This window comes from Lepisosteus oculatus, chromosome 13 (assembly GCF_040954835.1).
Source record: "Lepisosteus oculatus isolate fLepOcu1 chromosome 13, fLepOcu1.hap2, whole genome shotgun sequence".
NCBI classification, from domain to species: domain Eukaryota; kingdom Metazoa; phylum Chordata; class Actinopteri; order Semionotiformes; family Lepisosteidae; genus Lepisosteus; species Lepisosteus oculatus.
Genome location: NC_090708.1, coordinates 30,460,557 through 30,477,319, shown reverse-complemented (window position 1 = coordinate 30,477,319; position 16,763 = coordinate 30,460,557).

Here is a 16,763-nt window from a genome sequence, read left to right as displayed (position 1 = left end):
GTCTTTGAACTTGGCATCCAATTTACCATTGTCTAGGTCAGCCACAAACACTTCATCACTGACCTTGAAGTTTTGATTCCTTGCTCAATGTGTCTGGTCTGCATATAATTTCCTTTTCTGTATGTACACCTCATGTCTATGGATATATTTCGTCTTTTGTATGTCCCCCGGCTCTTCTTCTTTCTTTTCCACGTTTGGTAGTTTAGTCCAGATATCACGTCCAAAGATAAGATCTCTTAACATGTCAGCTTGTAATACTCCAAAGTCACACTATTTAGCCAGTTCTCTTAGTGCATTCACAAAAGCATCAACAGATTCGTCCTGAGACTGAGTTCTCTGCCTAAATTTATGCCATTCCAAGACCACATTTCTCCCTGGTGTAAAGTAAGTGTCTAAGGCAGCTACAGTCTGTTCATATGTACCTTTTTCTCCAGGGAGGTTGGCGAAAATCTGCTGCACGGGCGCCCCGATACAGTGCAGTAATGTAGCACGTCTCACAGCATCCGGAGCTTCTGTAGATCCACTGGCTATTTAAAAAAATCTGTACGACTCCATCCATATCTTGTATTCCGTATACAAATCCAGAGCTCTGAGGTTCAGTGGAAGCGGTGGAGAAAGCTGGGCATAAGCAAAGCTTCTCAGTGCGGCTGCCATATCTTCCATGGCACAAGCTAAAAGAACAGTCCAAAAATTTAAAAGTTTGTTTCAATCAGCAAGAGAACTAAAATCTCCAGTGTTCTGCTTGCTTTGAGTTCGTCAAGCACGCATTTCTCGTTGCCATAAATGTTGTGTAACTTAATAAAGAGACGTTCTTATATTATTTTGACTATTTTATTAACTACACAAATCACACCCTTATACCATATATTCCCGCCTTCTACTCTCCCGTTCTGTTGTGTCGCTATGTCTACTCACTATACTACACAGCCAGTCAGAATACTCTCAACAGTGCACCTGTAGAAGTTGGCTTGGATATGTGACGGCATGCCAAACTTCTTTAGCCCGCAGAGAAAGAATAGGCACTGCCATGCTGTCTTGACCACGATGTTGGTGTGGTGAGACCAGGTTAAGTCCTCTGTGATGTTAAAACCTAGGAACTGGTGACCCTCTCCACTGCAGACCCACTGATGTAAATGGGAGCGTGGTCTGCTCTCAGATGTTTTCCGTAGTCAATGTTCAACTCCTTAGTCTTGCTGGTGTTCAGAAAGAGGTTGTTGTCCTGGCACCATGCTGCCAGGATTTCAACCTCCTCCCTGTACGCAGTCTCATCGCCATTCTTGATCAGACCGATGACTGTTGTGTCGTCAGCTAACTTAATTATAGAGTTTGTATTGTTCTTGGCAATGCAATTGTGGGTAAATGAGGAGTAGAGGAGAGGGCTGAGTACACAGCCTTGGAGGGCACCAGTGTTTAGAGAGAGGGTGGAGGATGTATTTGTGCCTACTCTCACCACCTGCGGTCGGGCCGTCAGAAAGTCCAGGATCCAATTGCAGAGAGGGGAGCTTAGACCTAGGTCCCAGAGCTCGGTGATAAGCCTTGAGGGAATGATGGTGCTGAATGCTGAGCTGTAATCAACAAACAGCATTCTGACATAGTGGGTCCAAGGTGTCAGGCAGTTAAGAGGTGATGTGTGCTTCGATCAGCCGCTTGAAGCATTTCATGATGACTGAGTGCAACGGAGCAGTAATCATTCAGACAACTGAATCTGGTTTTCTTGGGAATCTGAACAATGGTGGTTTTCTTGAAGCAGGAGGGGACTGTGTATTGAGTAAGGGAAAGATTGAATATATCCGTGAAGACGTCTGCCAGTTGATCTGTGCAAGCCTTTAGAACACGGCCAGGGACTGTCAGGCGTCGGTGCCAGGGGTTTTGCGTGAATTTGTCTTCCTAAAAACTTTATAAACGTCAGCTCTGGAGACAGACAGTGAGTATTCCCCCTGGTTTACTGGGATTTTCTTAGCTGGTTCTGTGTTTTGATCTTAGAAATCGAGTATAGAATTAGATTAGTTCATCAGGGAGAAAGACGGTTTGTGTCGTATTGGTGGGTGTCTCAGTCAACTTGATAGTATGATTCCATAGAACAGCTGAAAGGGAAAGTCCAAGACCGGAAAGCGTGGCGGGAGATGGCCTATAGAATCGCCGAGAGTCGGATCCGACTGACCGGATAACATCATCATCACTGTGATGAACGTGCACTCAGGGTCTGTCTAGGTGTGTGAGTAGCTCATCCAGTGCTACTGTGGTGTTTGCCTGTGGTGGAATATACACCGCTGTTTGTTTTTGCTTAGTTTTTTTTTATGATGGCGCCATCACAGTACAAAATAGAACAATATAGAGTACAAAGCATGGTTATGTATTGGAAATATCCGTAAATGTTGAGATAATTGTATATGCTTTTGGAAACACATTTGTTTATTGTACACTTCCGCTGCCATGGAGTATTTTGGAATCTGCATGCTCTCCCCGCATAGTTATGTTGTCTCTGGAATAGGTGTACTGTATAAATGATAAAGTAAAGGTTATTGGAATAAATCACACTGGGTAAAAACTATAGCCGAATCCCCAGATTTAAATCCAAAGATGCTCTGTCATTCACTGATAGACTATATTCAAAAACGGCCAAACCGAGCACAAAGAACTCATCGAAGAGCTGAGAGAACAAAGTTGCAATAACTTTATTAACAAACTTTTTCGTGTTTTTTCAAAGATTGTTGAGTGCAGTTGGGGACATTTGGGAGTGTGATTTCACGAATGTTTTGGTTCTGTCTTGCATTGTTATATTGTGAATAAATAAAAGCATTTAATTTAAAAAATGTGTTTGCAATGTTAATAAAAAATAAATAAAAATAGAATGAATATGAATTCTCACCTTCTTGTCCCTTAGGGTTAATGGGAACTCTGCATTATAAAAGAAAATATAAAACCCCAAAATAAACACACAGTAATGTGTGTTCTACATTGACCTTTTTATCAAGTAATAGATAAAAGTCTTGTGGTTATTTTGGATACATTTTGACATGTTCCTTTTAACTACATTGCTGCTGATACTGTTGCAATAGACAAATGAAGCTGTCATAATTTGTAATGTAAAGCGTTGTGACCGAGGTACATTTTGGTACAGTACGAATAAATGTATTTCCCACAATCTGTTTAAAACTATACAGTTGTAGCGGCAATGCTTGTTAATAAGACAGAATTAAGCGTTGCTGTGCTTTCCTAAAAATGAGACCCCATCTCACTCTTCATGCAGGTATTCATGCATGTTGATTTAAGATGTTTTCTTTTGATAAGGGACAGCTCCCAAACAGGGATGCACTTAGCTAAGCCTGGCTATCATGATCAATGGTCATCCATTGGCGCTGTAGCGGCGAGGCTTAATAATAAGGCAGAATTAAGTGTTTCTGAGCTTCCCAAATGAGGCCCCATTTCTCTGTTCATCTCTGTGGTGCAGCCACAGAGAAACCATTCATGCAAGATGTTTTCTTTTGATAAGAACAGCTCCCAAAGGGGGATGCACTTAGCTAAGCCTGGCTATCATGATCAATGGTCACCCATTGGCGCCTATCTGTCTAGGGAGTGCCAGTTGGACATCTGGATTGCATTCCTAAGTGTCAGGACTAAGTGACTCATATCTCACCTTGATCAACCAATCAGGGACTGGTAGGGCCGAGTAACCCACGTGGGACTCTGATGCCCATGGAACTTTCAGCCAATCAATGAGCTGAAGTTCCTCCAGGTAAAAACAGGCAACACAGAGAGATTCAGATTCAGATTCAGATTCAGATTCAGATTCAGATTCAACAAGATTCTGTGAGAATTCCAGGGCAGGACGGCCCAGGAGCAGAAGGCTCCCAAGGGCAGGACATTCTCGCAGCGCGCCTCCTTACCATCCTGAGACTCAGCCCGGACAACCACGGAACGGCCAGTGTGTCCGACTGCCAGAACTTTCCTTTGTTCTAAGAGTCTAGAGTGGAGGTTGCCAGAGAGTAACCAGCAGCAGGCCTCGTGAACAGGTCGGAACTGTGGACAGCTGAATCACTATTCAGAACTAGCTCTTCATCAGGAATGAACTGGTCCTCTTCCTGACTTGCTGGGACCCACAGTCATCTTTTCTCCTGTGCACAAACTTTGCTAGTTAAAGCCAACAGTGAGCATCAGCAGCGCACCGTCGCAAGCCGCACAGCACAGCCTGGCACGTAGCCAGAGAGCGCGGATTGGACAGCAACAGCCTGCAACTGTTTCTTTGTGCCCGCAGGAGATCTGAACCCCCAAAGATTGGATGAGTATTCAACTTCAATGCATTACAGCTCGAGAATTCAATTGTTATCCCAACCAGTTGATATCAATTTAATTCCTAAGAGTTATGTACTTGTTTGAGTATCTAATGTAGAAGTTGTAACCAAGTTCACTTTACGAAACGGTCTTAATGAATGATATACTGAACGTATGTCCTCTTGATATGTGTAACTCTTTGTAACTGATTGAATATATATCTTTTGTATTCTGATAACCCTCTCGATAAGATCTGTTAGATTTACATGCATATTTTATGTATTAATAAATGTATCCTCGTGTATTAGTACCTGTGTGTGCGCGTTGTTTGAGTTATGTCGCATGGTTGGATTCTAAAGCCATCAAAAGAATCAACTTTGTGATTTACTGCTACAATTAATAATTGTCTCAGTAAATGCCCAAACCCTACAGAACTGGTGCCTTCAGAGAGCCACTATGATTACATATTTGGCGTCCCTGAACCGGTTTTCCCTACATTATTTGGCGTCCCTGGGCCGGCTTAATCTACAGCGCCTATCTGCCTAGGGAGTGCCAGATGGACATGTGTCAGGAGTAAGTGACTCATATCGCACCTTGATCAACCAATCAGGGACTGGCAGGGCACGGTAACACAACGTGGGTCTCCAATGCCCGCCAAACTCTCAACCAATCAGCACACATCTGTGTCTTGGTCAAAAAGGGAGCGCAAGCTCAGGTTGGGGCTCTCCTTGGCCATTTTCGCGCATCCTCAGAGACAATCATGTGACAACTGCTGTTGTCTGGACTGGGACTTGGACTTTGTTCTAAGCGCAAAGGATCCCGTACGTGCTCAGAATTCTACCAACGTGAATGCTCTGCTTGATCAACTGCAGCCTACAGTTGGACCCTCATCGACAACCTGAATAGCTTATTCAGAAGCAGCGCTGGACCGGGAACGATTCCTCCGCCCATCCTACTCCGAGCTTCACCTCTACTGGTTGGCCGGTAGCCAGAGGACGCCGGGACAACGCCCATTGGACAACCTCTGAAACAGAGGCTGCAACAGAGCCTGTCAGCTGGTTTGGTGTTCGTGCCGGGAAATTCCAAATCCATACACAGTGGATAAGTAAACCCCATATTCTACATTACGTCTCGAGAATTCAATTGTGCCTCAACACAAGTTGTTATCAATTTAATTCATGAGTAATGTATTTACTTCCGAGTTTAGAGTAACAGTGGGTAATAACACTGATTAGCGATTTGGTGTAGCCGAATGGTATATATTGAAATATATTCTCTGTCGTGTATCTCTGTGTTTGCATCTCTTCGAGATTAAATACCTTGTATATTGATAACCCTCACAGTAAGGTCTGATGCTTGTATCCAGGCAGACTAGTATATGTTTGGTGCACAATTTATGTTAATAAATGTATCTTGTGTATTGACCCTGTGTGTGTGCGTTGTTAGTTGTTCTGACGATTGATTTTCTAAAAGCCACAGCGAACCACCTCGTTATTACTGCTACAATTGATAATTGTCTCAGTAAAACCATAAAACCACTACACAGTAAAAATAAAATAACAATATTTTGTACATAATATTCACTGCTTTATTTAAATAAAATGTGTCTCTTGTTGCAAGAAAATCACATGCCTTGATCGACCTCCTGGTTGATAGGCAGGCACCTAATCCACCATACCAAACAGCTACTTGGTGACAGTGCTGAAACAGGTTAAAATGTTTCCAACATAATTACGAGTGAATGTGTCCAAGAAGTCAATGCAGATGTTTACAAAGAAAGTGGGATATGGTAATACTTTGAGTTATAAGAATACATGACATTGAGATCCTTAAATTAATATTGTTATTAATTTCTTCAGATATGTGATTCCATATTATATTCCCTATTAAGCAGATTCTAAACAGTATACGTTTTTGTATTAATTTGTATTAATTTATTAATTGTAATAACAAGTGCAGTTATTAATAGAAAACGTTAAAACATTATAGCTTTTTATAAAGAATATAAACTTAATATTGTCAGAAAGAGCACGTCAAAACTTTTCCAAAATAACAACTGTAATTGACTGAGTGAAAGACTTTGATGCATAAAATATTTATAAAGAAAGTGGGATGCCGTTGTGTATTTTTTATTTAAAGTACCACTACCAGCCATATACAGTTTGTATAATATATTTATATTTCTAAATTAATATTGTTTATGACGTTCAGAGACGTACTCCTGTTTTATGCTCAGCTACCAAACATTCCCTTTAGTTGTAAATTTCCATAGTAATATATCGTATTAAGTGAATTTAAACATAAGCAGGAGAGAGATGTAAAAAAGCAATCATTTCACTAAGAATGAATGCACCACAAGTGCCATCTGTTGTATTTTGGCCAGCCAATCATGTAACACAGAAGGCTGTAGATGTTTTCCTGTGGTACAGGGTTGTGAAGAATTATTGTTGATAAGTGCAAAGCATGTCTATATTAGCAAGCTAAAAATAAAACACAACACAATAGAATTGTTGCACCATCATTCCAAATGAGAATATTCCATTGTTAAAATTCTATAGAGAATATAACATTTCTTACTAATCATTTATTTGTGACAGTGCACTGCAGGGATCAATCAGTTGTGTTCACATTTGTCTGATCGTACACGTTAAAAGGTTAATTAATAATTTAAATATTAAATGCATATAAAACTAATATGATTGAAATCACAAATGGCAATTTAACTCTTATTACTTACTGTATGCTACCTTAAATATTAGTTTGACTGGCTGAGCCACTACCACACAGCCAATTGCTGTCTCAAATGCTGTCTTGTTAATGCCGCAGCTGTGGACTGGAGTCAGCTGTGGAGGAATGACAGGATGAATTCCAGGAGCCTGTTACTTAATACAATTTGATCTTGCTTCGTAAAACTGAAAATCCAGACTTTTGTCAACATATTTATTAAAGTGTTGATGCCCGTGGTTTTATAATAAATCAAATATGCATTTTGTTTTCTCCATAATGCAGTGTTACATATTGTTAAGTCACATTGTTAGACTATCTTTCTATCTACGGCAGCATACTGGTGCCACAAGGAAAACTATAAAAAATTAATATGTAGGATTTCTTTAATTCATTTTTTTTTCCATGCAGGACTTTTGATACTACTCTTGTGTAGTGCAGGTTTCATCAAGCACATACAGTATTTGCCCCGCTGAGTAGGAAGCATAAAACTACTTACTGCTGTTGTGGCAAGAGGTTACTTTCAAAAAGTATTGCATATACAAATGCATTTGCTACTGTTCCAAACAATTGTAATATTAACACTTTCAATGACGTATGTCATGCACTTAGCTTAGCATAATGTAACCTACGTGCAGTTTTTCATATTAGTTACCTCCAAACAAAAAATGGGTTGTGTATGTGTTTAAGAGAAAAATGTGTTTGTGGTATTTAGTTGGTCTACCTGGTTTTCAGCTACAATACATTTGCAACTGTTGGGGCATCAGAAGTACATTAATAGGGGAGTACGTGTGTCAGAATACATACAGATGCAGCCATTCAAAACGTGTGGGGTATTTCGCGATACACCATGGTGGACGTGTCGCATGAAAATGCGTCATTTGAAGTCATGCCGGAAAGTTTCCGGAATCACCTTGTAAAACCGCCAGGAGGAGCCAATAAAGCTTAACCTCTCATGTATAGCATTCGAGCTTTTAAATTTAAACTGTGTATTACAGCATGTTAATCATCAGTCATTAAAAAGTTGGTATATTTTATGAAAGCAAGATTGCTCAGTTGGACAAAAGTACACAACCTACCTTTATCATAAATATTTTAATTATGCAGAAATATTTTATGCATCAAAGCCTTTACCGAAGATATTACTAATAGTATTAATAATGAATGACTTTGGACAAGCTGTAAACTCAAAGTATTACACTGGTCCACATTCTTTCTAACCGAAAATACTTTTTTTTTTCTTTGACAAATACCACAGCACTTTGTTGATCTAACTAACAAGGACAGGGCATTAGTTAGCCAATATGATAAAGGAATAAATTACTTTTTTTGCTCATTTCTTTAGCACATTTGTACAAGCACTTGGAATCTGTCCAAGCCCTACTTTGTCAGGCATTTTCTTTTACTTTAACGGACATAAAAACTCCCTTGCTTTTAACAGAGCGTTTCATAATTTCTAACTACGAAAATTATTTAAACTGCGACACTTATCATTCAACCAGAGCTCGAAATATCACAAGGATCCCCAAGAGCACAGCAAAGACTGTATTAAAAGAATCACGTATCTAAAGAAATTAATAAGATATAATTATATTTGTGTACTGCGACAGGGCTGTGTAGGGCTGTTTCACCTCTCTCTTCATGTGACTCTATTCAAAAGCCATTTAGCAAAGAGGGGATGAGAAGAGTGACAAACTAGTATACAGTACTTTAGATCTTTTTTTCTGAACTGGGGAAAATCTGATCATGTTTCTCTATAACAATAATAAAAAACATTGTCATACCTGGACTGTTAAACCAATGCATTAGCACGTCAAAGTCCATTGAGGAGACGGGCGCAATAATTGTTTTGTCCCTTGATTTACTGATCTGCATTAATTACAGAAATCGAGTTCCTGCTCTTTGAAGACGACCTGGTCCTGCTGTTGCCCACAGAAAAGAGGCTGCGGCAGAACCTGGCACTGCTGGAGCAGCACTGTCAGACCTGGGCGCTGACAGTCAATCTAGACAAGACCAGAGTTATGGTTTTCCAGAAAAAAAGCCAGACCTCCCTTAGTCTTCCAGAAATTGTCGGATTATGAGTGAATAAAAGCATCTTATTAAAAACACGTTTGAGTTTGTTTGGGAGCTATATTATGTATTTTTCAAATGTAAGATATAATGATGTGTTCCCGCTTACACATCTTACGACTTTAAAAGCTAGAAAAACAGGTTTCGATTCACATTATCTGGCGAGCCTTGTTTTGTCAAAGGACAGCACAAAAAAAACAGACAATACGGGGGGGGGAGGGCAAGCGAGAGAGAGAGTTTTTACACTCTGTCAAAAAAAACCAAATCACCAGGGGCAGAGACTCTGGGGGGATCATTGTGCGGTACAGAATGGAGCTCAGTTAATCCAAACAAGTTCAGTAGTAAAGAGAGAAAAGTCAACAATTGATTTAAGGGAGATCTGTCAAAGTGCAATGAAATACAATACTGTTGTTGTTGCTGTTATTGTTGTTTTTATCCTGTAAAGCATTTTGAGAAGCCACCTTTAAAGGCGATATAATGGTTCTTATGGAATGTGTTCCACCGGGGATTCAAAGTTGTTTTTATTTTTTCTTAATCGCGTATCTAAGGAAATAGCACTATAACCTTGATCATGCACAAACAGCGCCATGTTACATAATTGATTTTGGTGTCTCCTCTTGCCAGAAAGCTCTAAATTGCATTTTGAGAGCAGTTTTTGACTTTTTTAAAAATTGCAACCCATAAATAAAACTGATACCGTTTAGAGTTTAAACTGTTATTATTAGTTTAAACTAATTATTTTAAACTGTATTACAGCAGCACAATGCACAATGCAACGTTAATTGCAAAAATGCACTTGGAATCTGTCCAAGCCCTACTCCGTTAGGCATTTTCTTTTACTGTAACGGACACAAAAACTCCCTTGCTTTTAACAGAGCATTTCATAATTTCCAACTACAAAAAGTATTTATCACCTTAAGGACAGCACATACAAGGGTTAAATGCACAATGGACTGTGCAAAGAAATTTAAAATAGTCTTCTTTAGGTGTGAGGGCATGAGTGGAACGCAGAAGGCATAATCGGCATATTAGGAAAACAAAGAACAGGACAGGCGAGACGTTTATCCAGAGAGTGAGTGAACAGAAAAAGGAACAGCTGTTACGCCCAGGTTTTACGCTCTCTCTCTGCTGAATGAATAAAAGCATTTTATTAAAAATGCGTTTGCGTTTGTCTGGGTATTTACTTTGTAATCTGTGGTTTACATCTACTGTATTGCTTTGAGATGTCACTTTTAAAGGTGATATGTAAAGGTATTTTTTATTATTGTTATAGAGAAACATGATCAGATTTTCCCTGGTTCAGAAAATAGACGATTAAAATCTGTAATCTTTCCACTTGTATGTTATCGGAAAATACAAGAAGTTTCTGCTTTGTGTAAGGATGGTATCAAAAAGTAATCTAAGTGGTGAGAAAGCTGTGCTCCTCAAAGCGCTTTAGAGGATAAAAACAATAACAACAATAGTGTTAAGCTGGGCAAATTATTTTTTTATAGAAATACAAAATGAGATATAATGATGTGTTCTGGCTAAGACATTAACGAGTACAACCCCCCTCTCTGCGGGAGTGCTGGCTGTGACGAATTAATACTGGTTTCACAGGTATTTTCAAAGTAGAAGGGGGCGAGATTTCCAGTGAAAGACACCCCCCCCCCCCCTCAAAAACCCAGTAAGTACAGTACTTACTAGTTAAGAAAGCTAGGCTCCTCAATGAAATCGCTTTAACATGCTAATGCGTTGGTGTAACAGTCCGGGCGTGGCAAGCTTCTAATGTCAACTCGACTCGATTGAAAGACAATGAACATATTCTAGCCCTAAATGAATTAATAGCAAACATGGTTTACATAAAATACATTTTTCAAGAAAGTTTATAATAATACGATCTATAGTTGAAATCTGAGCCTATATAAAGAGAAAAAGCATTTTCAGAGAGCAATTACACTGTTTATGTACAAAAAGTGATTAGGTTTATGAGCAATCTAATTACTTATTCGTTTAAAACGCTATATAAAATAAAGTTTATTATTAATTTGCTGGACAGAGCAGTGAACATTATTATGGATAAGACAAAGATAACGATCCTGATCAGTTTAGAAATCTGTGTACGCTTTAAGGTTTTTACTTCTTAAACTTTTAAAATACACGTTTCAAATAGAAAGAAATTATCTTCTTGGTACAGTATGTATAGCAAACCAGCACGTCTTTTTTCTCCAATCAGACGGGTTAGACGCTCGGTTAAAAGCAAAGGAGATTGTCTGTTATAGTGGACATAAAAACAAGAGTTCGCTGGCATTATATCCTAAAAGACACAGACCGGCGCCAGACCAGGAGAATGCCGGCAGCGTAAAAGAAAATGCCTGATGAACTAGGGATTGGACAGTTTCCAAGTGCTTGTACAATCGATGGAAATGTTCAAATAAATGTGCAAAAGAAATAAAATAATCATTTATTTCTTTATCATATTGGCTAGCTAATGTCCCCTCTTTGCTAGTTAGTGGCTGTGTTTCTGCATGGGGTAGCAACGGGTGACTGTTCTCAGGCGGAAGATGTAAACAGCTTAATTTTCGTGTTAAATATTTTTTTTAAATTAAAATTCATTCCATACAGCAATCGCTTATTTGGGTACCGTTTCATAAAACTTTCATGCTTAAAATGTTTAGTGAGAAATGGAAAACTGGTGTGTATTTTTTCTTTAAACTACCAAGACCAGCCATACACAGTACAGTTTACGTACATACAGTAATGTTTATGTTCCTAAATTAATATCGTTTATGACCTTCAGATGCGTTATGCTCCTCTTCTTTTTATACTCAGCTACTAAAATTTCCCTTTAGTGGTAAAATTCCATATAAACACTCAAAACTAAACGGATTAAAATGTGCACAGTAAAGACATTAAATGATTAAATCTTTTCACTACCAACCAATGCACCACGAGTGCCCCTGTCGGTCATTTTGGCCAGCCAATCACTTACCTTGTGGGTAGATTACCGTACCGCCGGTTTGTACTGCGCATTTTGAATGGCTGCATCTGTACGTCTTGATTGTGCACAGATTGTTTTTTTGTTTTAAAGATAACAGGAGAGAAGTAGAAGATATATGTATGTTTTTTGGTGTTTTCCTTGTTTGTGAATACATATACACACGCACGACACTAACATAAACACACCTCATAATAAAAGAGCAAAGCACTAAGTAGCAGGATTTAAAGGACGTTGAGACCCGAGAATCGCCCTGATTGAGCTCAGTGTGTAAGTCCACCCTGGGGCAAAAGCAGCGATGCTGGCGTTCTGGGGATGGTGAATAACTGATCAAGAAGGGGTTTTCGAGGTCTCATTTCTTACCTGTGAACAGTGTGGTTTAAGTCCTCTCTAAAGACTCTGAGAGGCATTTAGATCTGGAGGTTACAGACGCCCTTAGCTGAATGAGTGCAGGAATGCACAGGTTTTTCAATTGAAAGCATCCCCCTATTGTATGAGCTGTTACCTCACACACGACAAAAGTAAATCCTAAAGAAAAAGATGTGTGCTAATTGGGTGTTTGAGAAAGTGGTGGAAGTGTCTGGTTATATATCGGAAAAGTGTAAGAGGTGCGGGCAATACAAACAGGATGGTTCCTCCAAAAAGACTAACTAAAAGGTCATTCAATTTGGACTATGGATAAGGACGAATGCACGCTTCTGGATATGGAACCCGCCACATTTACTGGGAATTCCCGGCCATGCACAAACCCATATTAAATCAACAAAGAGGCGGAGGAAGGGGTTTGACCAGAAATACAAAAACTATTGGCTCAAGGCATTGTACGAAAAACACATAGTACAAGCAACAGTCCAATATGGCCCATAAAGAAATGGCGATTCACAGTTAATTACTCAAAAGCTAATCAACACATCAACCTGTAGCAGCGAGGCTTATTAATAAGAAAGAATTAAGTGTTCTGAGCCTTCCCAAATGAGGCCCCATTTCTCTGTTCATCTCTGTGGTGCAGCCACAGAGAGACTATTCATGCAGGGTGATTTAAGGTCCTAGGACAGCTCCCAAAGGGGGATGCACTTAGCTAAGCCTGGCTATCATGATCAGTGGTCATCTATTGGCATCTATCTGTCTAGGGAGTGCCAGATAGACATCTGGACTGCATTCCTAAGTGTCAGGAGTAAGTGACTCATATCTCACCTTGATCAACGAATCAGGGACTGGTAGGGCCGAGTAACCCACGTGGGACTCTGATGCCCATGGAACATTCAGCCAATCAATGAGCTGAAGTTCCTCCAGGTAAAAACAGGCAACACAGAGATTCAGTAAGATTCAGAAGGGAGGATTCAGAGATTCTGTGGACTTTCCTAAAGGGAATTCAAAGGAGAATTCCAGGGCAGGACGGCCCAGGAGCAGAAGGCTCCCAAGGGCAGGACATTCTCGCAGTGTGCCTCCTGACCATCCTGAGACTCAGCCTGGACAACCAGGGAACGGCCAGTGTGTCCGAGTGCCAGAACTTTCCTTTCTTCTAAGAGTCTAGAGCAGAGGTTGCCAGAGAGTAACCAGAGGATCCACCCGAGGTTAGCATCAGCAGCAGGCCTCGTGAACAGGTCAGAACTGTGGACAGCTGAATCTCTATTCAGAACTAGCTCTTCATCAGGAACGAACTGGTCCTCTTCCTGACTTGCTGGGACCCACAGTCATCTTTTCTCCTGTGCACAAACTGTGCTAGTTAAAGCCAACACTAACTAGCCGGTCAGTGAGCATCAGCAGCGCACCGTCGCAAGCCGCACAGCACAGCCTGGCACCGAGCCAGAGAGCGCGGATTGGACAGCAACAGCCTGCAACTGTTTCTTTGTGCCCGCAGGAGATCTGAATCCCCAAACATTGGATGAGTATTCAACTTCAATGCATTACAGCTCAAGAATTCAATTGTTATCCCAACCAGTTGATATCAATTTAATTCCTACGAGTTATGTACTTGTTTTGAGTATATAATGTAGAAGTTATAACCAAGTTCATCTTAATGAATGATATACTGAACGTATGTCCTCTTGATGTGTAACACTTTGTAACTGACTGAATATATACCTTTTGTATTCTGATAACCCTCTCGATAAGATCTTTATATCTTTATAGGTTTATATGCATATTCTATGTATTAATAAATGTATCCTCGTGTATTAGTACCTGTGTGTGTGCGTTGTTTGAGTTATGTCGCATGGTTGGATTCTAAAGCCATCAAAAGAATCAACTTTGTGATTTACTGCTACAATTAATAATTGTCTCAGTAAATGCCCAAACCCTACAGAACTGGTGCCTTCAGAGAGCCACTACGTTTAATTTTGCTATGGCTATGATTACATATTTGGCGTCCCTGAACGGCCGGTTTTCTTACATTTATGGCGTCCCTGGGTGGGCGTAGCAAGACTGAAATGAGTCAACCAAGCGGAATAATTATATAAAACGCCGTAGGTTTCATACACGTGTAGGGAAAACCGGTTCAGGGACGCCAAATATGTAATCATAGTGGCTCTCTGAAGGCACCAGTTCTGTAGGGTTTGGGCATTTACCGAGACAATTATTAATTGTAGCAGTAAATCACAAAGTTGATTCTTTTGATGGCTTTAGAATCCAACCATGCGACATAACTCAAACAACGCGCACACACAGGTACTAATACACGAGGATACATTTATTAATACATAGAATATGCATATAAACCTAACAGATCTTATCGAGAGGGTTATCAGAATACAAAAGATATATCTTCAATCAGTTACAAAGAGTTACATATATCAAGAGGACATACGTTCCGTATATCATTCATTAAGACCGTTTCGTAAAGTGAACTTGGTTACAACTTCTACATTAGATACTCAAAACAAGCACATAACTCTTAGGAATTAAATTGATATCAACTGGTTTGGATAACACTTGAATTCTCGAGCTGTAATGCATTGAAGTTAAATACTCATCCAATTTCTGGGGATTCAGATCTCCTGCGGGCACAAAGAAACAGTTGCAGGCTGTTGCTGTCCAATCCGCGCTCTCTGGCTCGGTGCCAGGCTGTGCTGTGCGGCTTGCGACGGTGCGCTGCTGATGCTCACTGTTGGCTTTAACTAGCAAAGTTTGTGCACAGGAGAAAAGATGACTGTGGGTCCCAGCAAGTAAGGAAGAGAACCAGTTCATTCCTGATGAAGAGCTAGTTCTGAATAGTGATTCAGCTGTCCACAGTTCTGACCTGTTCACGAGGCCTGCTGCTGGTTACTCTCTGGCAACCTCCACTCTAGACTCTTAGAACAAAGGAAAGTTCTGGCACTCGGACACACTGGCCGTTCCGTGGTTGTCCGGGCTGAGTCTCAGGATGGTCAGGAGGCGCGCTGCGAGAATGTCCTGCCCTTGGGAGCCCTCTGCTCCTGGGCCGTCCTGCCCTGGAATTCTCACAGAATCTTGTTGAATCTGAATCTGAATCTGAATCTGAATCTGAATCTATCTCAATCTCTCAGGCTCTCTGTGTTGCCTGTTTTTACCTGGAGGAACTTCAGCTCGTTGATTGGCTGAAAGTTCCATGGGCATCAGAGTCCCACGTGCGTCACTCGGCCATTCAAAATGGGTGGGGTATTTCGTTTATCGAAGATATTACTCATATTATTAATAATGATTGACCTTGGACAAGCTGTAAACTCAAAGTATTACACTGGTCCACATTATTTGTAACCGTCATTTTAAATGAAAAGACTTTAATTTTTCATCGACAAAAAGTAACACCACAGCATTTCGTTGATCTAACTAACAAGGACGGGACATTAGCTAGCCAATATAATAAATGAACAAATTACTTTTTTTGTTTATTTCTTTAGGACATTTATTTGAACATTTCCATAGATCGTACAAGCACTGAAAAACTGTCCAATCCCTAGTTCATCGGGCATTTTCTTTTAGTATAACAGACATAAAAACTCCCTTGCTTTTAACAGAGCGTTTCATAATTTCGAACAACGAAAATGATTTAAACTGCAACACTTATCATTCAACCAGAGCTCAAAATATCACAAGGATCCTCAAGAGCACTACTAAGACTGTTTTAAAAGATACTTGTACCAGATACATGAGAATCCAAGCCTTTTTATCTACGTCTTTAAAATTTATCAAACAGTAACAAGTCAAATTTCAGGGGCGTCCGTATACCAGAGATTATGGTACCGCTTCAGAAGGGTGTCAGCCAGTCAGATTCCAGGACCAGAATTATCTGTTTTATAATCGAGAATATGTAAGCATGTATCTAAATAAATTAATCGTGATATTAATTTAATGATCTACATTTCTAAATCTATGTATCTATATAGCTGGTAGTATTACTGTATTTCACTTTCTTTGTAAACAAGTTTTAACACCCGAATCGCAGGTGGATTCTGTTTTTTGGTCTGTTATGGTCTGTAGCTCAAATCCTGCTTAACTAAAAATTAGACAGAGAAGAGTATTATTGGACAATGTTGTGAGGCTCTGGCGGAATATCTCTGTAAACTGAACAGTTATTGAGGAGACAGGTTGTGTATCGCTTCTTTTTTCACTTGTAAAAAAAAACATTCCAATGTTAATGCGACACAGAAGATAATGTGGTGTATTGGTCGTTAGTGAAAAGATTCAATCATTTAATCTCTTTACTGTGCACATTTTAATCTGCTTAGTATTGAATATTTATATGGAATTTTACCACTAAAGG